The sequence below is a fragment of the Eubalaena glacialis genome, chromosome 5, assembly GCF_028564815.1.
Source record: "Eubalaena glacialis isolate mEubGla1 chromosome 5, mEubGla1.1.hap2.+ XY, whole genome shotgun sequence".
NCBI lineage: Eukaryota > Metazoa > Chordata > Mammalia > Artiodactyla > Balaenidae > Eubalaena > Eubalaena glacialis.
In genome coordinates this window covers 45,969,235-45,993,877 of record NC_083720.1, presented here as the reverse complement: position 1 = coordinate 45,993,877, position 24,643 = coordinate 45,969,235, and the positions used below count along the sequence as shown (strand labels likewise).

Genomic DNA, 24,643 nt, shown 5'->3' with positions numbered 1-24,643 from the left:
GTTGTCTATTCAGGTATTCCACAGACACAGGGTTCATCAAGTTGATTGTGGGGATTTAATCCACTGCTCCTGAGGCTGCACGGAGAAACTTCCCTTTCTCTTCTTTGTTCGCCCAGCTCCTGGGGTTCAGCTTTGGTTTTGGCCCTGTCTCTGCATGTAGGTCACCCTCAGGTGTCTGTTCCCTGCCCAGAGAAGAGGGGGTAAAAGCAGTGGCTGATTAGGGCCCTCTTGCTCACTCAGGCCAGGAAAGGGAGGGGTATGGTAGTCATAATTGGAATGCGGGGCGAGCCTGCTGTGGCAGAGGCCGGCGTGACGGTGCAGCAGCCTGAGGCGTGCCGTGTGTTCTCCCGGGGAAGTTGTCCCTGGATCTCAGGACCCTGGCAGTGGTGTGCTGCAAGACTCCCATGGGGTGTGGGTAGTGACCTGTGCTTGCACACAGGGTTCTTGGTGGCAGCAGCAGCAGCATTAGCGTTTCATGCCCAACTCTGGGATCCGAGCTGATAGCCGTGACTCACGCCCATCTCTGGAGCTCGCTTAGGCAGTGCTCTGCCTTCTGTGGGCCCACAGGGAAAGAATCCCTTCTCCTCGGTACACTGAAACAATGGTCTCTTGCTTCTTAGGCAGTTCCAGACTTTTTCCCGGACTCCCTCCCGGCTGGCGCACTAGCCCGCTTCAGGCTGTATTCACGCCGCCAACCCCAGTTCTCTCCCTGCAACCCGACTGAAGCCCGAGCCTCAGCTCCCAGCCCCCGCCCGCCCCGGCGGCTGAGCAGACAAGCGTCTCAGGCTGGTGAGTGCTGGTCGGCACCGCTCCTCTGTGCGGGAATCTCTCCGCTTTGCCCTCCGCACCCCTGTGGCTGCGCTCTCCTCCGTGGCTCTGAAGCTCTCCCCTCCGCCACCCGCGGTCTCCGCCCGCGAAGGGGCTTCCTAGTGTGTGGAAACCTTTCCTCCTTCACAGCTCCCTCCCACTGGTGCAGGTCCCGTCCTTATTCTTTTGTCTCTGTTGTTTCTTTTTTCTGTTTCCCTACCCAGGTACGTGAGGAGTTCCTTGCCTTTTGGGAGGTCTGAGGTCTTCTGCCAGCGTTCAGTAGGTGTTCTGTAGGAGCTGTTCCACATGTAGATGTATTTCTGATGTATTTGTGGGGAGGAAGGTGATCTCCACGTCTTAGTCCTCTGCCATCTTGAAGGTCTCCCCCAGTAAATCTTTTCTAGACTCTGTTAGCCTTGGGAAAATCAACTATTTGCCAGAGGGAAAGAAACACCACTCCCAAGAGCAAACGCAAATTGTCGGACACCAAAGAACACGCAGTGCTCTCGGCATGCCGTTGAGATGACCCTCAGAGAATCAAGGTGGAATCATGACTTCAGAGCCATAACAAGCTAGAAAAGCACCTTCGTTTTCTACATTGGGAAATTGTGGTCCTTGAAAATTGGAACTGTGACTTATTCATCTACAAAGTTACACTAGTTAGGACTAAACACCCAACCCAAACAAGCTTGAGCAGAAAAAGGTTATTCACTGAACTAAAAGTCCAAAGGTAAGGTAGACTTTGAGGTGTGGCCTGATGTAGGTGCTTACCTACGTCAATACTACCAGCACATAGATTCTTTTTCCTCCTTATCTGACATTGCCTTCTGCGCTCTTGGCTTTCTTCCAAGACCCCATGTAGTGGCAAGCAACTCTAGCTCCACCCTCTCCCAACACCAAGCCGAGAGGAAAAGAGGATCCATTTCCCACATCTCTCCCCAAAGTCTAGGATTCCTCCCCATGAACCCAGGTCAGTCACTTGCTTACTCTGAATTCATCTCATTACTGGGGCCAGACCACAGAAATGCCATTGCCTTAGGCCTTCAGGATAAGACACAGCCCTGAAACTATGGGTGGAGTCCCACCTAGTCCACACAGACAGAAGATGGGGAAGGTATGGCTCCCCAGTGAAACTTGAAAATTATTGCCAAAAGACAGGGGAAGGGATTCTAGAGAGACAAACACCTAATTAGTCTGATTTCTGCTCCTTACTTCATGCTATCTAGGAAAGTCAATTATTTGAGTTTTAGTTTCCTAATCTGTGATTGGGAAGTCATCTCACACAGCTCAGCTATATCACTGGGCAGATTTGAAGATTAGAAGAGAAAGATACAAAAGCTCTCTCAATATATGATAAAAACTATTAACATAAAAGAAAAACATAAGATTTAAATATGCATATATGTACACACACAGCCTTATGGTATGAATGTGGGAATTTTGCAAAGATACTTTAGATAGTAAGCAAACCAAATTAATGACCTAGTCTTTATAGTCATGAATCGGCCTTCACACACCTTTACTTAGGTGTAACTTGTATAGAGAATACCTGAGACTTTAAACAGGAAAAGCCTAAGAGCACTGCACTTTTTCATAAGGTACAGATCTTAATTCTAAATGTTGTCTATTTCAGAGGAAATGTAATGGCTTGTAGGAGTCAGGAAACATTCCCAAAGAATAGGACTTTAGAGTGGCAGGAAATAGTCTTCTAGGCAACACCCAGCCCTGAGTATATTTTTTTTTTCCTGCTCCAAACCAGAGTGGACTATAATCTTCTTCCCACCTCAGCAGTCACAGGCAAAAGGCATTATTTAGAGCATCTATTCACTTTGTCATTTCCGGCATTGCTTAGATTTGTACAATAGCAAGTCAGAACAGAAATAACTAATGCAATAAATATGTAGTAGTAGTATTATTAGTTAATTCTAATCGATGATGAAAAATTGAACTCTAACCAACCGGCATTGCTCTAGAGTGAGGAAAAACATTCTGATACCAAGAAACAATTAATCTAGTGGAGAAACCAACATAGAAATAAAAGGACAATTCCAAAACAAAACAACCCCACACACACAAAAAAATAACTCCAAGAAATAACTCCTACCTGGGTGAGGTCACAGGATCTCCACCAACCCCCTTCAAAAGAAAGCTGCTTGAAGACAAGAACCACACCTTAGTTATCCTTACCTACACAATAATTAGCATAGCACAGCTTCCATCACATAGTGAGTGTTTATTAATTATTTTTTTAAATATACTTGACTTCAATGAGCAGATCTGGAATGAAATAAAAGACACCGCGTTACCCCTTCTAACAAAGGCACAGCATGCCAACAAGTACTCTGAAGATAAGTTAAAAACACACCCAGAGCCACCCTGGTCTGACTGATCTATCGATCTATCTATCTATCTATCTATCTATCTATCTATCTGTCATCTATCTATCTATATCTATCTTATCTTTGTACTATTTTCAGTGTTCTGAGTATATTTATGAGCTTAGTAAAATAAACATAGTTTATTCCTTTCTGTCCATTTCTCAACCAGTCTTTCGTCTTTCAAAGACCTGAGTTGGCCCTTTAACTCAGGCCCTTTAACAATAACAAGTTACTGTTAAAGAGAAATAGCAGAATACAATGGACCAAATCTATGTTTGTAGTTAAGGTCCTATTACTTACTTTGAGCAGAAGTGATAAGCAGTCATCCTAGCAGAATTATTTATGAATAGTTCTGCTATTTTGCTGAGCAACATCTTACAGGACATAAGAAATAGTCACAGTACATTAGGATGCATTTTAAAGCTAGCCACCTAACCCAGACACTTAGAAAAAATTGCTTCTTTCTAACTCTGTGTGTGTAGTGTCCCTCTAAGCACACAAGCTCTAAAATCTGAGATACTCAGTCTCCTAGAATTCCACATGCCTCTGTGCTGAATTCCACAGAGACACTGCCTCGTCCTGTTTGGAGGGTCTCGGTTCGTAGCAGTAAAGTGAAGATACACTTAAGGAGGGTATATTAATGCAGCTTTTTGAATTGAAGACTGAGAGCCAGAATCCAGTCTTCTTGCTGACTTTCCATCCCTTGCACCAGCCTCTCTGACATCCAAATAAAGCTAGTATGGACTGGATTACAAGTCAGAAGTCTACTGTGACCTTTTTTGTGGCTCTTCCAGAGTCTTAATACCCAGACTGGTACATGTAAGGAGTAGCATGGAATTCTTGAAGTGGGCACAGCTCCTGCAGCAGTAAAACACAACCACCATCTTCAGAAAGCAGCTCAACTACCTTTACCTCCATATATCTATATATCTTCAAGCCACGCATCACCAAGTCTCTGGTTCTAAACTCACCACTGTCATCAGCTTGATCTGGCAGGTACTGGGTTCTAATCCTGGCACTGCCCAGCTGGCTTTTGTGCACTAATGTCCTCTGTAAAATGAGGAGTTTGCTCAAAACTGATCTCGTGCCTTGTAAATGTCAGGTTGATGAGAAAGCTGAAGGGTGATTAGTCTAAAATAAGTAAACTTTTTTACTGGGATTAAGCTATGAATTTTAATAATAACTAACATTTATTGGGGGCTTAATATGTATCAGACACTGTTCTAAGCACTTCACATGTTTTGAACTATTTAATTTTCAGAAACCATATGAGGTATGCCCTACTTTTATCCTCATTTCACAGGTAAGGAAACTGAGGCACAGAAATATTAAGAAGCATGCCCACAGACAAGCAGCTAATGGGCCTGGGATTTAAACACCAGCCATCTTGGTCTAGAGCTTATACTCCCAACCACCTTTCTATACTATCTTTTAAGCTTCTGTTTCTGTTGATACTTTTCCCTCGGCCCAGAATACTCTGCCTCTCTCTTTTCAATAAATATTTATTGAATGTTCTAAGAACAGTGCCTGAAAATGGAGTTACAATGCAGAAGAAGACATGGTCTTTTCCCTCACAGAACACACCTTTAATGGCGGATACAGGTAAGAATGCAAGTACACACTAAATAATTGGACATGATACAGATTTTTAATTATTGTTCTTACTACATTGTAGCATGGAATTATTAATTACTGGTTGTTATTACAATTATTGATATACTGTCCATGAGAGCAAACACAGGAGACATTTATCACAGGTTTGGGTAGTAAGGGAAAGCTAAGTGACTTCTAAAGTGACATGTGGAGGATGAATGTTTAGCCAGACAAAGAATAGTACTAGTGAACGCCCTGGAGTAAGGGAGAGTATGGCAGAGTTAAGGAGCTGAAAGAAACTGAATAAGGCTCAGACAGAGAAAGCAAGGGGGAAAAGTGGTGAGAGACTGAGTTGGAGAAGTTAGCAGAAGCTAAATCATAAATAGCTATATTAAGACATTTGGACAAATGCAGAATTACCTTAAAGCTAATGAAGCCCTCTACTCCCATGGAACAATTCCAAGGCCCTGGGAGGGGCTCTAGCAAGGGGTTCATATAGTCACAGTTTTGGAAAATTTTGCATAAGAAAAATACTTTTCACTGAAATTGGTAAAGAGAGCTGTCTATTCCATTCTGACTTCCCCTCCATTAAACTTCCTGTGGTGTCAGTTGGCACTGAAGTGGCTATGGCACTTGGTGGGCATCTAGCTATGGAAGGTAGGGTTGACTATAAATTAGTTTGGGTTTACTGTTCACAACCATTTCCAGATATGGTGAAATTATTGCAAGCCATCTCAGCATAAGAAAGGCTTTTTCCTTCTTTTATGGCACATTTGATAAAGTTCAAATACATAGTTTTTATTGCCATTTGGAAGACATATCCATAAAACAAGTTAGGAATTAAAGACTCCTAACATGAGTGCCTGTGACAGGTACCTTCTTTTATCACTTTTAAATTATTTTTTAAATTGCTGATAAATTACAGATTAAAATAATGAAATATAGCATAGATGCAATAGAGATTAGAAATGAAATCAATAAAAATTACTCTAACATTGAAAAGCAAATTGTAACAATAAGCTTTCCGATCATACCAAATGAAATGATTAATTAAGAGGAGGAAATAAATTCTGAATAGAAGTAACAAATAAGCACCTGGATATTTTGATAATCCAATTAGTGCAGAGGAATGAATCATATGAACACATTGGCAAAAGACTTAAAATTCTTGCTAATTTGAAATAAAATACTTAAGTCAACAAAAATGACAGTTAACTCTTAATACTCCACTGCAGAGGGGGCATCAACAACTAATTGCTTAATGTGTGTTATCAACTCTACTGGTCCTGAAGATTAGTCACTGAAGATTAATCATTAGAAACTTTGAAATGCCCTAAAATCTTACAACTCATATTTGGAAGAAATTTAATAGGGGTTTCCCCAAATTTCACAATCGTCTTAAACGGTTACATGGCATATTAATAATGAGTTGTGAAGCTATTCTAAAAAGAAAACTTTTCTAAAAAATCAATAATGTAAAACATCAAATTTTTAGCATTTTAAAGAAAAGATTGAATTATCAACCTACACTCTATAGAAGATTTTACAAAACTGCTGTCATATAAAAACATGATCAAAACACATGCATCTAAAAAATGAAGAAAAGAAAGTATTCCAGTGGTACAGTCATTGGATAATTAATAAAAATAAAATATTGTTTTTCTCAATTTTAGAATATTTGTGGTATTTGTCAGATTTTTAAAATGTACACTTGGTTGTGTTTTCTTTCCTCATTCTTATTCACTTTGTTACTAAGTTTTGCGTTGATAATCTTGTGTTATTTTCCCTAAGGAGGGCCCCCAAATTGTGTAAACACTGCAATCTGCCCCCGAGTTTGGACATTATTTCAAGACATTGTCTTCCTCTTCCACCCAGTCTATTTATCCTGTAATGCTCTGCCCAAATACCACCTCTACACCATATTACTTTGTGTTGATGTCTGTTTTCACAAAGGAAAGAAAGAACTAAACTGTTTTAAGCAACTCTTCTTGCTGGACATCGTATCAGCTGCTTTATGACATTACCTCATTTAATCATATACATTTCTTGAAGGCAGGGCAATTGTTTTCCATAATATTTCCCCAAATCAAAAATAAATGTTGTTTGTAATAAGTCCTGCTCTCTATGAATGCTACCATGCCAACTGCATATCTTAACAAGTCCTTCATAAGTGTAGTGGTTAAAGATAATGTTTAACCCCTCAGGTGACCCATTTTAAACTTGTACATAGCTCCCCAAAATGCAGCTTCAGGTTAACTGTAGGTTCTTTGTTCATAAACACTGTCCTTCCAAATGTTACAGTTGCACAGGCAAACTGTTCACTTATACTCAAGATAACCTGCCTGTAAATGCATTTAAACTCTTGGGACTTTAATACACTCTGTTTTCTGTACCTCACCCTGTCTGAGTATATTCCCTTCCAGCTCATGGTAGTCAGTGCTTAAGATCCCCACTGAGAATGACACTCTAATCCTCAGGGATTAAGCAAACATTGGCCCTGGCCTTCAGCATTACATTGTTAATCCATTAGGATTTACAAAATTACAATTTGAAAAACGAGGAAGTAATTCTATTGCCTGTAATTTAGGGTGGCAAAATCAGATCAATTAAGCCTGCCAACATATGATTTAATTAACACAACCATTGTATGGAGGGTATTGCAGCACATATGGTATGATACATAAAACCAAACAACCTTTTTTTATAATGAGTGAATATAGATATTATAAAGTTAAAGATCAAGTAGAGGTCTCTTCCTTAGCTCTGCCTTGGGCTGCATTTTTAACGTGACCCTTACTGTATCAAGTGTCAATTTCATATATGATGATGAAATTGTCTATTGAAATAGAAAATTATAACCAGGGTTTTTTACTTTATATGTCAGGTTCTTAATAGTTTCCTAAATAACAAGGAACACTCTTAGTCAGTTGGCATTTTCCAGTGTTTTAATTGCCTGCTGTGATATAATTATTGTGACATTTTGGGATGTTTTTAACATCCTGAATTAAATATTCTGACATCCCACAGAGCACTTCATGAAAACAGTCAAACTGTATTCAAGTCATTAGCAGTCTACAGCTGTCCTTTAATATTAAAATTATTTTCCAACACAAAACACAGATGAAATTTAAACTTTGAGCTCAGGTTAGATTTGAGTTCTATATTACCCTAATTTGTCAGGTAAGGAGGATCAAGGTGACTCTGAGATTCTTCCATTAAAGTTTATCTGAAGCACCAAGTGAATTAAGGCCACCTCGTGATAAAAGATAATGAACACAGTGTACTGATTTCAACAGTGCAATTAGCCCCAGATTACACAGCCACAAATTCTGTATTAAGGATAATCACCAGAATACCACATCTCTTTTTCAGTTGTCCTGAAAAGCTGGCTTGCTGTATTTTAGTCATGTATTTATTTATCTATCCATCAATCTGTTTATTTATTTGTTTCATATGATATATTCAAATAAAATCTGACAGATAACCGATTTTTAAATGTTTTAAATTTTTATAGAATTTTTAAAGTTTATTACAAAATTTACATTTAGTAAATTTACAGTTATTACAGAATACTGGCTACTTTCCCATGTTGTACAATGCATCCTTGAGCCTATCTCACTCCCAATAGTTTGTACCTCTCACTCTCCCACCCCTACATTGCCTCTCCCCACCTGCCCATAACCTCTAGTTTGTTCTCTATATCTGTGAGTCTGCTTCTTTATTGTTATGTTCACTAGTTTGTTGTATTTTTTAGATTCCACATGTAAGTGATATCATACAATATTTGTCTTTCTGTCTGACTTATTTCACTGCGTGTAATGTCCTCCACGTCCATCCATATTGTTGCAAATGGCAGAATTTCACTATTTTTTATGGTTGAGTAGTATTCCATTTTTAGATAATTGATATATTTTAAATAACAGACTCCTTGTGACAAGGTCCTCATGGATTTCCAAAGGGAAGGCCTAGCTGGATGGACCAGTGATTAGCACCGGATAACTCACCATCTTCACTTGGCTGTCTTGCACCTCAGAATTAGCACATCTGAAACCTTCTCCTTGATTCCCTTACCTTCTCCTCCCACAGTCTCCCGCATCTCAGGAAATGGCAACTCCATGCTTCCAGCTGCTCAGGCCCACAAACTTGGTATTATCACTAATTCTTTTCTTGCTCTCCCACATAAAAATCCAAACCATCAGAGAATCCTACTGGCTAAAATTCGAAATATATCCAAAATCCAACGCCTCCTACCACCTCCTCCTCAGCCTCTTAGTTCAAGCCACTATCACCTTTTTTAATTGGGTAAAATAGACATAAAATTTGCCATGTCAACTATTTTTAAGCATATGATTCTGTGGAATTAAGTACATTCATAATGTTGTACAACCATCACCACTATCTATTTCCAAAACGTTTACATCATCCCAAACCCGTTAAACAGTAACTCCCCATTTCCCATTTCCCCCCACCAGCCCCTGATAACCTCTGTTCCACTTTCGCTCTCTGAATCTGATTCTCCTAGGTATTTCATATAAGTGAAATCATACAATATTTGTCCTTTTATGTCTGGCTCATTTCACTTAGCATTTTTTAAAGGTTTATCCATGTCGTAACATGTATCAAATTTTCCTTTTCCTTTTTAAGGCTGAATAATATTCCATTGTATGTCTATACCACATTTTCCTTATCCATTCATCTGTTGATGGACATTTGAGTTGCTTCAGCCTTTTGGCTATTGTGAATAACGCTGCTATGAACCTTGGTTTACAAGTATCTGTTTGAGACCTCCTTTCTATTCTTTTGGGTATATGTCTAAAAGTGGAATTCCTGGATCACGTGGTAATCCACTATCACCTTTTGATTGAACAATTACACTAGTGTTCTAACTAGACTCTTCGTATCCACCCTTGCAATCTCACAGTCCCTTATCCCCACAGCAGTCAGGGTGATCCTTTTACAACTTAAATCACATCACATCATTCCCCTGCTCAAAGTGCTCCAATGGTGTCTCATGTCTGAATAAAATCCAAAGCCCTTCCTATGACCCACAAGACACTCTGACCTCTGCCTGCCCCTCTGATCTAGCGCCCTGATTCTCTTCACCCTTGCTCACCCTCCAGTACCGCTGACCTCCCTTCGATTCCACAAACCTGACGAGCACATTTCTGCCTCAGGACCTCTCCACTGACCGTTTCCTCAGCCTAGATAACCAGGTAACCACATGGGTCCATCCCCCATTTCTTTGAGGTCTCTGCTCAGATATAACCTTACCAGAGCTGCCTTCTTTATTTCCCTGTCTAATGTAGCCCACAAGTATACACACACACACACACACCATTCTCAATCTTCTTAACCTGCTAAATTTTTTCTGTAGACTTTGTTACACCTGACACATCATGTATTTGTTTTTCATTAACTGACTGCCTTAGCTCACTAGAACATAAAATTCCTAAGGCCCAGGACATCATATCATTTGTTGCTGTGCTCCAAGAGCCTAGATGGATGATCAGCACAGACTGATGCTCAGTAGCTGTGGCTGCTGCTTCTGTGCTCATTGCCCTTCCCTCTGCACTGAAAAGTAGTTCTGGGTTATATTTGAACATCAGCGATCCTGGCCATTTGCAGTCAATAATGGTCTCATTGGAAACTCTAATCTTCCTAATCTTGACTTTTCTTTGGGAGAGATGGGGAAAAAGAGGGATCGGACAATTCTTTTTTTTTTTTTTAAGATTTATTGATTGATTTCTATGTTGGGTCTTCGTTTCTGTGCCAGGGCTCTCTCTAGTTGCGGCAAGCAGGGGCCACTCTTCATCGCGGTGCGCGGGCCTCTCACTATCGTGGCCTCTCTTGTTGCGGAGCACAGGCTCCAGACGCGCAGGCTCAGTAGTTGTGGCTCACGAGCCTAGTCGCTCCGCGGCATGTGGGATCTTCCCAGACCAGGGCTCGAACCCGTGTCCCCTGCATTAGCAGGCAGACTCAACCACTGTGCCACCAGGGAAGCCCCGGACAATTATTTTTTTCAGTAACTTATTGAAACTTATAATACATGTTATGTTCCTTCTAGAACATATAGGGGATCTATAAGCACAAAGGAGAAATTAAAAATCATCTGTTAATACCCTAACCAAAAGGTAATGATTCTTAATGTTTTCATGCATATCCTTCCAGTCTTTTTTCTATTCATATTAATATTTTTCTAATAATGGAATCAAATATATATTTCTATATCCTACATTTTTCACTAAATGTTATATATCACAAATAGCTTGGTCACAAAATGTTCTTCTGCAACAGCATCCCCAATGGCTGGTTAATATCCATTGTGTGGAAGTACCATAATTTAACTCTATATCTTGGGCATTTAAATAGTTTCTGACTTTTCTATATTACCAGCAATGTGGCACCTTTAAAGCTAACCCTGTAGGCTGCTATGAAAATGCCCTTATGATAAATCCCTAAAAGCGGAATTTTTAAGTCAGTGGATATGCAGAGTTTTAAAGATTTTCGTATGTACTGTCAATTTACACCCTCCCAGGTAGGGTAGGAGAATGCTTGCTTTAGGGGTGCCTGAGAATTGCCGGTGTCACCTACAGCTACCATAGCTGCCCAGTGAAATAAGCAGAACCAACCTCAGGGATGGATTAGGAAGAGCTAAGGAAGAAGTTTAGATTAGAGGAAAAGTCAAGAACTGAGGAGGTGAATATTAAAAACAGACTTTACCTTCTTTACAATCTCTGCCCTGGACTGACCAAGATGGTAAACAGTAGTATCGCAGGGACAGCATAAACAAATGCTAAGTATTTTTTACTACATCAGAAAAATAATTAGTATTAATTCTGATGCAAGAGCTGCATTGGTTATGCTCGGTTTTTCTAAAATCCTTGGTTTCACACTCTGCGACACAGCAATTTAAAGGTTGCTTCTAAATCCAGTGTATTTCAATATTTGGCTTTAATGGATTTATAGCTGCTTTACAGCTGGAAAATATAGCTTGCAAAGGCACAATATACACAATAGAAAACAAACAGGACAAAGTTTATTAACAACAGTAGATGAGATTCACATATCAATTCATTGTAACTGTTTCAAGTGCTTTGGCCAACTTCTGGTCGGATTAAATCATTATTCTGTTATTGCAAAGTGACAGACAACTTGTACTAGAAGGGGAGGGAGCATTTTCTTGTTCTTTGTAGTTAAATTATTAAAATTCTCTTTGATAATATGCTTTAATTACAGGAACACTTTTAAGAAACTTGTCCAGTTTTTTAAAGTTTGCTTCATTACAGCCTGATAATGTGAAACTTCTTACCCAGACACAAACTGGAATATACCACATTTCACTAGAAGTAAACAAGCTAGCGCCCAGGTCAGTACCACTGTCCACTCTCTACTTTGTGAAACCCTCACATTTTCCCCCAGCACCATAAATACCGTTTATGAAAAAGCCAGTGTGGACCAAGGGAGAATACCACTATCAATCAGCATGTTAAAAATTAGTAAAGCTGGGAATTCCCTGGCAGTCCAGTGGTTAAGACTCCATGTTCCCAATGCAGGGGGCATGGGTTTGATCCCTGGTCGGGGAACTAAGATCCCGCATGCCACGTGGTGTGGCCAAAAAAAAAAATTAGTAAAGCTGATTTCTCTTATTTAGATGAAATTAACATCTGCAAAGTCTAATATTTCCTCTTGTACTCCACTTTAGAAATCACTGTTCCAGGGAAAGAGCTTGTTATATTTTAGAAAAAAAAATCTCAGTACAACATAATGTGATTTATAGTTTTCAAAGCACTTTAGTGTCTACAAAGGTGTCAGCACTCACTGACTCCACTCCTCACCATCCATTCAGTTCTCGACTCCTTCCAAACACCCTTCCACCTTTCTTCCATCTTTCTAATGAAGGCCTCCTTTCGATGGAAAAAATATATGTATTTCTTAGTCTTTATCTGTCTCAATCCCTCTTTGACTGTCAGCATGGTTACCATGCTTTCTTTTTTTTTTTTTCTTCACAGCATATTGAGGTATAATTTACTTACCATAAAATGCATCCATTTTAAACGTAAAACTCAATTCTTTTTAGTAAATTTACGGAATCGTGGAATCACCACAACAGTCCAATTCTAAAAAAATTTTCCATCATTCCAAAAATATGCATGGGCCCATTTATGCCTTTTTTCTTAAACACTGCCTTTGCTTTTGTGCTGTGACAGCACACTCTTAATTTCCCTGTTGTCTATTTTCCCATTCTAGCCCAGCCTCTTTGGCCTGTCCCTCCTATTCTATGTAACCTTTAAATATTGATATTCCTTACAGCCTAGCCCTAGGTCCTTACAGCCTAGGTCTAGGGCTTCTCTTCTTACTGTACGCCTTTTCCCTAAGCCACCTCCTCCTTTCCATGACTTTAATTGCCATCCTTCCTACATCAAAATCTGTTCTCCTGGGGGTTCCCTGGTGGCTCAGTGGTTAAGAATCCACCTGCCAATGCAGGGGACACGTGTTTGAGCCCTGGTCCGGGAAGATCCCACATGCCGTGGAGCAACTAAGCCCGTGCGCCACAACTACTGAGCCCGCGTGCCACAACTACTGAAGCCCACGCACCTAGAGCCCATGCTCCGCAACAAGAGAAGCCACCGCAATGAGAAGCCCGTGCACTGCAACAAAGAGTAGCCCCTGCTCGCCACAACTAGAGAAAGCCCGCGCGCAGCAACGAAGACCCAAATGTGTTCTCCTTATACGTGAAATTCACACAACATTGTATATCAACTATACTTCGATTTCAGAAAATCTGTTCTCCATCCGGACGTTTTTTCTGGGCTCTAAACCTATATATCAATATACTGTCTGTGTACCTGGTGCCTTCACCTGGATGTCTCACAGCCACCTTCAACTTAACATGCCTAAAAATGAACTTAGTATTCTCTGTCTACTCCAAACCTTTTCCTCCTTCAGTGTCTCTTCTCGCAATAAAGATACCACTAACACCTTTCACTCAGTGACTCATACCAGAAAACCTGGGCACTATCTTTAACTCCTCTCTCCCTATCCTACCATAACCAGGGCATCCCTTCTCCCCGTCTCCATGGACACCTCCCTAGGTCCAAAGCACCAGCATTTCTTACCTGGACAGCTACTGTAGCCACCAAATGGTTTCCCTGCATCCACTCTGGATTCCTTCTACACTTTTCTCCACAGTGCTATCAGAGTCAAATAAAAAGTAAATGTAATTCAAATCTACTTAAAGTGTTTCAATGGTTTCTATAATCCTTATGATAGATTCAGAATTTTTCACCACAGCCTACATAGCCCTACACCATCAGATCCGTAACAATTCCCCAAGCTCACAGGCAACCCTTTCACTCTTGCCCACTGAAATCCCACCACAGCATTAAGGTGCCAAACTCCTCTCACAGCAGGTTATTTCCTCTTCCTGAAATGTTCTTCCATGGGTCTCCCCACCTCTCTTTACTCATCCTCAGGTCTTACACTTCTTCCCAAGAGAAACTTCCTTCCCTGACTCCACATTCTCGGTCAGTTTCAATGAAATTCTCTCTCATAGTACCCTGGTCCTTGGTAGCACTGATCACAACTGTAATTAAATAACAATCTGTATTATTTAATGTCTGTTTCCCTCCCTAGACTGTAATCTCCACGAGGGCAGGGACAATGTCAAAATTTGCTTCATTATTGTATACTTAGGAGATATCTCAGTGCCTGACACATAGGAGGCACTCAGTAAATACCTGTCCAAGGACTGTATGGCTTCATTTAGTCCTCATAATAATCCTGAAGGGTAACCATGACCATTTTCACAGCATAGGTAAAGAAATTATGATTCAGAGAATGTAGTTAGTTTGCCCAAGATCAATCACAGAGGATTTTAGAAGCATAAATAGAATAATGCATTGAACAACTTAGAGTACTTGCTTAATCAAAGCTAGAGCAATGATTAATGATATACATTGCCATTAATATTGTTCAGCTTTTAAACAAGTCTCCCAGCCAAGGAACAAAAGCAGTTAGTCAGCCTTAGGAAACAGAGTTACAACTACACATTTAATCTCTAACTCTCAAAAAATGCTTGTGAGGTAGAAATTAACATATATTAAATTACTTTCTCCCAGGAAGGCCTAAACCATGGCCAGTCTATTATTTGTACTATATTAATGTTATTTGTATTATATAAAGATAGCTGCTAAAAGGAATCCACGGCTTCTCCCACTCCTATACCGAATCACCATATACTGAATAAACTGCTGTGAATCAGGAGTCTAGATAGTACCGGGTGGTATGGTAGATAGTACCACACCTAATAAGCCCTTTATAAATGTTTGTTGATTGGATATAGAAATAAGCCAAAACTTGAACCCCCAACTTTCATTTTTTTTTTTTTAACATCTTTATTGGAGTATAATTGCTTTACAATGGTGTGTTAGTTTCTGCTTTATAACAAAGTGAATCAGTTATACATACACATATATCCCCATATCTCCTCCCTCTTGTGTCTCCCTCCCACCCTCCCTAACCCACCCCTCTAGGTGGTCACAAAGCACCAAGCTGATCTCCCAGTGCTATGCGGATGCTTCCCACTAGCTATCTATTTTACGTTTGGTAGTGTATATATGTCCATGCCAGAACCCCCAACTTTCTGATTCAAATTTTAAAGGTAACTTATACCCAAATTAAAAAAAATTTACATGGAACTTCTTGAGCCTCCCTGTTCCTAGGGCTTTACATGAACTAGCTCTTTCATGGTACTAGCTACCATACCACCAGCACTAGACAACTTTGCCAGATCTCTCTGGAGAGAAAAAATAAGGCTTTGAAATAAGAATGTATAGTAGACATGAGAACATTTCCTAATAAACATATGAGCCACTAACCAATAAATCAATTAAAAAAAACTAAGCAATAAAAGCAACAGATATTATTGAGCAAATACCTGTTCAGTACCTGCTTTTTGCCACATAGTGTTGGTAATGATGACACCCACATTTGTATAGTTTACAAAATGTTAATACCTGCCTTTCCTGGTCCCTCTCTGCAGTGAACTTGAACACTCCAACCTGTGGTCTAACAGCCACTTATTTTCTGACCCATTCCCTCTAAGATGCAACAACAAACAGAGACAGTAGATTTGTCCTATGGGTTTTGTATCCGGTGTACTAAAATAATCCCTAGACTCTCATAAGCTCACCAAGCCACGGCATCATCTTAACACTTTGGGGAATAACCATACAACTGGTTCTGCTGCAGGTTCTGAATAAGACTCCAGTTCTTTCACTAGACCCAGGGTTCTGCCTGAACCCCGTCCAAACAGAGCCCTGATGACCACGCTAACACTTTCTGGTCTCCTCTCAATGAGGCTGAGACCATATCTATGAAATATCCCCTTAAAGCAGACCAGAGCAGGCTCAACCAAGTCAAAAATCCAGCAGGTCAACTGCAAGATTGGATGTCAGGATCAGACAAGGTTTGATCAGCCTCTGTAGTACACCAAGGTTATCACAAGTGATGGAGAGCAAAAGCCAAGTGTCAACTCAAGAGGCCAAATCTTAAACCTAGGCCAAGGATTTTACTTACAACCAACAATGTTAGATGACACAGAAAGATCAGGAGCATAGTAAATGTAGGAAAACAATTTAAGTCAAGGACCAAAGTGGGTAAGAAGCAAAAGATTTCAAGGATTTAATTTTGAGGCCTCATCCTATTAGTACTGAGTTAGTGAATTGCTGGGTTAAAGGCACAGGGATAATGGGACTCTGGAACTTGCAACCAAAAGAAAATTAAAACAGGTCCTCTTAACAAGATAAAGTGTATTATTCCCATTTTACAGATAGGAAACTGAGGCTTAAAAGCCCCAGTGATTTGCCCAAAGGAACACCCTGGTCAAGGGGCAGAATGCACCCAGCACCAAATATAATGTCTGACTTCTGAAAAGCAATTTATAAATGTCTGTTGACTGGATATAGGAATAAGCCAAAACTTGAACCTTTGATTTTCTGATTCATATTTTACATGTAACTCTTGGACTTTACTATAATAATAGGGTTTTACATAAAGTAGGGTTTTAATGGCATTATCTACCATACCATCCTGCCTCCATTAGTGCTAAAGGAAAGCCAAATAACTCATGATTGAAGTTAGTCTAATGTAAGTCAGTTCTGCAGAAACAAGTTTTAAAGGTGAAACACAAATCTGCAGAGAGGTCTGCCCTTACAGAAGCAATAAGCAAAAAAATGTGAAAATGGAAGCCATCTATATGCATGTTCTTGAGAGAAACCCAATTTGCCTGACTAGAGAAGCGTTACAGTTAATTTCTGTATCTCACAGGCAAAATCACAGTGGACACAATAGTGCAAACTTAAATGACACCCCTGTAATGACAACCTCTACACAGAATATTCCTCTCTCAACTCTCTTCTCTCTCTATGATGTCTGCTCAAAGCCAGGGATGGATAGTACCTATATGGTAATGCGTTGACTATATTAATAATAAACATTTGTTTTGAATTCTGTTTTAAATTAGTAATGAGACTTCCCAATTGAGAGCTCACTCACTGGAAGCCTGTGGTTGTGAATGATGTTGGTTAATCACTGAGCCACCCTATGAACTTAACAGGCACTATATAGAATAAACATGTGACTACAGTTTGCCCTTTATACCTCTGTGTTACTTAGCTAATAGCATAGGTCTGAGAGCACCGTCTTGTAAATGGTAGAATAAAATACACAAAATAACAATAAGACAAGCCAAAAATCTCAACAGATGGAGATGTAAAAGGTTAAGGTTGACATTCTTTCTTTAAAGTCACCGTGATGGGACGAGGGTAGGAAAATGTCAAACAGAAGAGAGGTAAAACAAAGAAATTCACCACAGTAGCTGGATTATGTCAGAATCTCAAAGGTGACTAGAAAGGCCTTTCAAGTCTAAATAAAGATGGGAAAATACCAATAATTACGCCTTCTATTTATCACCTTTCAGTAGCTGAAGACATTTTACAAACTTTAACTCATTAATCCTCACAACATGACTGTGAGTCAGTCGAGGGGATGACAAGTGGTCTACCTTGTTTCACAGAAAAATGATGAGACCCAGGGGATGGGATGAGTGGCAGAATTGCTATACCATGCCTGTGGGACCGCCAGGGTAGACATCCAAGCAGCAGCTACCCATTCTAAAATCCAGGCCCTAAACCCACAGAAACACAGGCCCTCCAAAGAAATTTACTATTATAGCACAATCTAATGTCCCAAGATTGGAAAGCCATTCTCTTCTAATTAGCTGCCAGGAATATGATTCCCTGCTCTGTTCCTTCTAGGTGTTAATGAGAATTTTTCATTTTTGAAAAGAATCTTGATGCCATCAGTAATAATAAACATGGAACCAGAGCTTTAAGATCATAAGTCATTTGATGTTAAAGACGAGGTTCATGTATTATATTACCCTGTACCTATACTACCCTCAAGTAGGCTGTATTATTGCTCAAAGTATTTGCTGTTAATCTCTGAAGGAGGCTGAAATCAGGCTTGGTCTTGTGATTTGTGTTGCCCTCTCTTTTAGAAGATTAAACATCCCTAGCCTATTGAGGTCAGGATTGGCCATATAACTGCCTTTGGCCAATGGAATGTAAGCAAAAGTCACGTTTGTCACCTTTGAAAAGAAGTTTTAAGAATTAACACATGGTTAGCCATGTGTATTTCCCCTCTGCCGAGAGACCCAAAAGTTGCAGATAGAGACTGCTCCATCAATTCACCCAAAGTCACACAGCTGGGAATGGACAGAGTTGCGATATGAACCCAGGCATTTGAGCTCCAGCACCTGTTCTCTTAACCACTATTCCATTCTTTCACCACTGTAATAGTGTGGTCCAAACGAGTCAGGGTGAATTGTTCAGTAAAACTTTATAATTAATCATTTCTTTAGGCATTGAGAGAATCTGGCTGAGGCTTAGAAAGGTAACAATTAATTAAATGTTTTTCTGTATATATGTTTGTTCGAGGTCTTTATGCAAGAGGTATATTTTTAATGTTAGGTAGAAACCTATTTATACCTAAGAATGAAGTGACCGACTCTTTGTCTAATAGGCTAATACCTGCCCTCAAGGATTTCAGTTACAATTCTTCATTCCCAACAATAAGCTGGACAACTGACAACTTCCTAGTTTCAACCTCCTCTTTGTACGGCCTTTTAACAATGCTTACTCTTCCTCAGGTTTTTTCTACTCTGGAAACAGATCCAAACTACAACTTTTGGATATAAGTTCCTACCCCAATCTGTCACTTCCCCAGTCTTCCCCATCTCAGGAATCAGTACCTCTATTAAGCCATTTGCTCAGAACCCAAATTTGGAGTCACTATTGACTCCTCTCTTTCATTCACACCTTCATTTAATTCTTCAGCTTCTACTGTCACTCTATCTCTAAACTATATCCTACATTCCGCTATTTCCTGCATAACCTACCACTACTCCCAAACTCTGAGCCACCAACAACACTCCCAGGACTATAGCAGTAGACTCCTAACTGGTCTCCTTGCAGGCACTCTTGGCCTCCTACAAATTGTTCTCCATAGAGCAGCCAGAGTGATCCTTCTAAAAGATAAATGGGATTGTGCCACTCTCCTCCTCTTAACAATCCAAGAGTGTCCCATCCAGTATTATGCTTGACAACATTTAATAACCTGTGTGAAATCACCAAATACAAGGTTGGGAAGAAATGCTAACAGTCTGATCTCATGAGTAGTGTAAATGGGCTCCAAGACATCACTGGTACCCGCACACTTGGAAAAAAAATCCAGAGTTCTTGCTATGAATTCAAAGCCCTACATGACCTGCCCCTGCTACCCCTCAGATCTTACCATTCTTCTTATTTGCTGTCCTCTAGCCATACTGACCTCTTTGTTATTCCTCAAACATCCCAAGTATATGCCCATTTCAGTGAATGTTCCTCCCACAGATATTCACAGGGTTCCCATCTTCACTTCATTCAATTCTGTGTTCAAATGTTGCTTCTTCAATACCCTATATGAAATAAGAACCTCCCCTCTCCATCCCCTTACCCTTGATAGTTTTTATCACTGTATAACATACTATTATAATTATATTTATGTATTCCTAAATCAACTGGGGATATAAGCTCCTTGCAGTAAAGGACTATGCTTTGTTCATTGCCATATCTCCAGGATCTAGAACAGTTCCTAGCACATTATAGATGCTCAGTAAGTGTCAACTGATTAAATGAATATATGAGTGAATGAAGCAAGAAATGAATGAATCAACCAATAAGATTTTTCAAAATAAAAAGACAGGAGTATGACTAGTGGAGAGGAGTATGGGGAAAGGACCAAGTATCTTTTGAGTCCTAATTGAGTCCCTAAATATTAGCAGTGAAACCCAAGTTATATATGCCTTGGTCTGTCAAGTCAAGTGTAAAAAACAATTAAATGACAGAGGTGATGACTGTATTTAAAAATAATGTGTAAAAGAAATTAGCCAAGTTTCAGTAACAAATAAGGATTTGGGGTGGGGTTGTTACAAAGAAAGAAAGAATAAGGACAAATTAAGCATAATCTTGGTCCACTAGACAAAGTCCACAAGTAGTAGTCAGTATAGCCAGACACTAATCCAAATACTGCTATTTACGTGCTAAGTGATCTCACCCAAGGGATTTCACTTAGTTTTCTAATCTATATTAAAAATCTATAAAAAGAGGAGATGGGATGTCATGGTTTCTCAGGACCATTCTTATTACTTAAGATCATATGGTTGCAAGGAACAGAGACCAACTCTGGCTACTTTAGGCAGTAAAGAAGTTTATAAAAGGGATTTGGGGTAGCTCCCTCAGAATCAAAGAGAAGGCTGGAGAACCAGGATCAGGGAAGAACAGGAAGGAAGGTAGGTCTGGATGTCTCAAGGCAAGAACAGAGTAATAATAGTTCCAGTATTAGCAGCTGCAGTTATAATGTATACTGTATTTAATCGGTACTAGGCATATCCTAAACCCTTTAGATAGTCTAACTTATTTAATTCTCATAACAACCCTATGAGTTAGGTACTATTAATGACTCCATTGTAGAGATAAAGAAACTTGGCATAAAGAGGTTGAGTACAACAAGGACCTATTGTATAGCACAGGGAACTCTGCTCAATATTCTGTAATAACCTAAATGGGAAAAGAATTCGAAAAAGAATAGATACAAGTATATGTATAACTGAATCACTTTGCTGTAGACCTAAAATTAACACATTACTGTTAATCAACTATACGCCAATATAAAATTTTAGAAAAACAAAAACATTAAAAGAAAAATTCCAGAAATAAACAATTCATAAATTTTTTTTAAGAAAGAGGTTAAGTAACTCACCCTAGCTATGGTCATTTAGCTAGTGAGGGATTTGAACCCAGGCTATCTGGCTCCTGAGTCTTGCTCTGAGCCACTCAGCATACTATGACCTCTCTGATGGGTAGTCGCTTCAAGGCCCCAAGTGACTTTAACAATTTTCCTGCCCTTGCGTTATTTCACCAGGATCAAAGTCCTAAAAAAAGAGATGGTACAATTGCAATGGCTTAGGTCTCATGCTCAGCCCTTGGCTAAGGGAAGGCCTGTCACTTCTCTGACTGTACTCCTAAGACTCCACAAAAAAAGAGCAAAAGGAACTCCCTTAAAGGGAATCAGGGTGGCATTACCCAAAGCAAAGGGAATGGATCTTGTCCAGCCAAACGCAAAAGCCGCTAATACACCATTTCATTTAATCTTCTAATCCAGGTTTCTCAGTTTCCCAAGATCCTCTCTCACTCCGCTATGTGATTGTGATTTTCATAAAATCTCTAAGAGTCAGGCAAGAACAAGCACAGGAGACTAATGTACTTTATAGAAAAAAAAAAAAAGAACAAGAAAGAAAATTGAAGACTATTTCCTGAACTTTTAATGTATATCAGAGCACTGTGCTAACAGCTTTACATATAATCTCATTTCATTCTCTCAGTGTTATGAGATAGGTATTTCAGATGAGGACATTGAAGGTTAGAAAGATCTAGTGAGTTGCCCACGGTCACATAGCCAGTAGAGCTGAGACTTCAACCCCAATTTGTCAGATTAAAATTTTAATTTTTTTAATTTATAAGATATTAAGTTATGCTTCACTGTACAAAAATTGGAGTGGTCCTTTAGGTTACGGAAAAACAATTCTAAGCATACATAAAATACAAACTGTTTTATAATATAAATCTGAGAAGATTAAAATAAACCATAAATGTGAAAATACCTTTAAAGCTATAAGCACTAATTAGATTGAATACATTATGCTATAATTAGTACAAGGATATTAAAATCACATATCGATTATAAAACGTATTGACCCAGTAAAGTAACAAAAAGAATTGCTTTTATAATAAAGCATCATAACCTTGAACTTTCTTTATAATCATGTATTTAAGGTGTTGACAGCCCTGTGATCTCCAGCCCAGGGAAGGAGAAAGGAGGGAAAAATAGAGAAGACAAAAGAGAAGGGAGAAAGGTTGAATGTTGATGATGCCTGTAATGATGCCTTTCAGTTTCCCTCAAATCAAGTGAGTTGTCCATACAGTTTAACCTTCCATTTCCCTTGCAAGGAAAAAGGTCGGTTCACTTCTAGAGAAGATTTTGCAGTCAGTAACAATTCACTGTTACTTCCAATCATTTTTTTTACTAAAGGGGAGGATAATGCAGGAAATTTTCCTTTCTTCTCAAAATATAGAAAGGAAACACCAAATAGAAAGATGCAAATAAATATCAATAAATCTATAACCAGTCTTACAGATCCACACATTTATCCATTCGTGAATGCAGGGAAGGGAATAGCTATGTCTACATGTTCAGTATCTATATAACATACAGAATGGAAAACAGCAGGCTAGGACTTTTAGCCACAGATAGAAACTGCAGGTAACCCAGGTTAAGTCATTAACTCATTACGTGACTCTGGGCAAGTCACTTGATTTCTCTTTGCCCTTTGGTCCACCCCCCGGTTGGGCACTACATAGAAATTCCCTGAAAACCAGATGTTACATCAAAGGCAATATTTCCTGGAGACCAGCCTTGCTGACTTCTTTGAAAGGCACTAAATTTAGAAGTAGCGTGCAAATAACACTGCTCAGATTAAACTCGCTTATTAGTGGTCCAGATGATAATCAAAGGCAAACAGATGGTCGCTTAATGAATGTTATTGGAAGGAAGGCATCTTTAAATATAGGATTTGTGTGAAAAGTTTGCTTTTTCTTACAAGTTATTTTGAAATTATGTTGGAATGTTGGCATCTTTTTTCAGAATATAACTTTGTGGAGCCTCATACCCATGTTGAGCAAGATCAAAGCTTTGGAGAGCCAGCAGAAGGTTGCTCCAAGTCGAATAAGCAAAATTATGCAGTTAAAATGGAGCTTGAAAACCTTAACAGAAAGTATATAGTTATCAAGAGCCAGAACGTATATCTTAAGGAATCAGAGATATCGAATATACCTTGCTTTTCAGAAATCTGACCCAATCTATACAAGTGCCAGAATAGGAAACGTTTTTCCTTTTAGCCTAACATGTTGAGAACAGGATTTTATTTACTTGGTTTTTTCAAGAAACATGCCACCCTCCTTGCTCAGCAAAATGTGGTTATTGGCTATATCTCCTTCCCTTCTATACAGAAAAAAGAATTACAAACTGTATCCTAAAACAGGCAAGATAGCTTTCCACATGACTATTGGAGTCTCTGAACCAGCAGCAACTCAGGTTATTGATGTTAACCAATGTTAGTAACACAACTCATGTTAATTGATTATTTATAAAATTCTAGGTGTTAGGCACTTTTTACAGAAGATATTTGTCAAAACAGAACAAAACTACACACACCAGTTTTCCTGGAGTACAACTGGGATTGATAGAGGCACAACTCTACAAGGTAATGTATCATTCAGGGTCAATCCAGGATACAGAAACCACACCAGTTAACTGAATAGAGAGAAATGAATATAAAGTATTCTTAACTAGATACAAAGTAATTAACTAGGTAACTGAAGGAGTAAAAGGAGAACTCTAATTAGTGGTGGGCTGCTAAGTGTTACAACCAGATCTCTGGTTGGGGAAATCTGATTTGCAGCATTTGCCAATTTTCATGGTGTAAATACTCCCAGCATGGCAGATTTCCAGCTACCAGCAGTTTACCATGTCACTTGCAAAATTCCTGAAAATTTAACAATAGACTCTGCGAGCCAATATGGGCTGGCTCTGGCACAGAGGTAGCAACTGCAGGAAACCGCTAACATCCCTAGGGCTGAGGAACAAAGAAGCTGGAATTACTGAAACTTAGTAGCCTGGAGGAGGGGCCCCGCAGGGTGAGGCAGCCTCTGCTCCATGGTAACCACGTGTACCCCGAAAGGCCGTGATCAAAAATGCAGATATGTCGGAGGAGATGCAACGGGCTTGGTGGAGTGCGCTACCCAGGTGTTGGAGAAATATAACACTGAGGAGGACATTTGACAAGTACAAGCCAACCCGGCACAGCACCGCAGCAGGAACTTCGGTACTTATGCGACCCCTGTAACTAAACACTTGATCTACTTCTACCTGAGCCAAGTGGCCATTCTTCCGTTCAGATCTGGTTAGAAACATGGACTGTACCAAACACCCGGTGATCTATCCAAAAACAAGGACTGCAGCCTAAATTCCAAATACCAGAGACAGAAATCTTCATCCTCGCCTAAAGGAACACCTCGATCTTTGAGATTTCATTGTCTTGTTTTGAACAGGGCATTCTAATTACTTGTGGTTATAAAACAATTAGCAAAGCAGCCTACATTTGTAATTTTTATCTATTCCCCATGTTTTTTCTTCTCAAAATCCATTCC

General features: G+C 39.5%; 1 pseudogene; it reads left to right on the top strand.

Annotated features, from left to right (window-relative positions):
• Positions 1 to 24,401, top strand: part of LOC133091768 (dynein light chain 2, cytoplasmic-like) — a 40,670-nt pseudogene extending 16,269 nt beyond the window's left edge.
• The last annotated feature ends 242 nt before the right edge of the window (positions 24,402 to 24,643 follow it).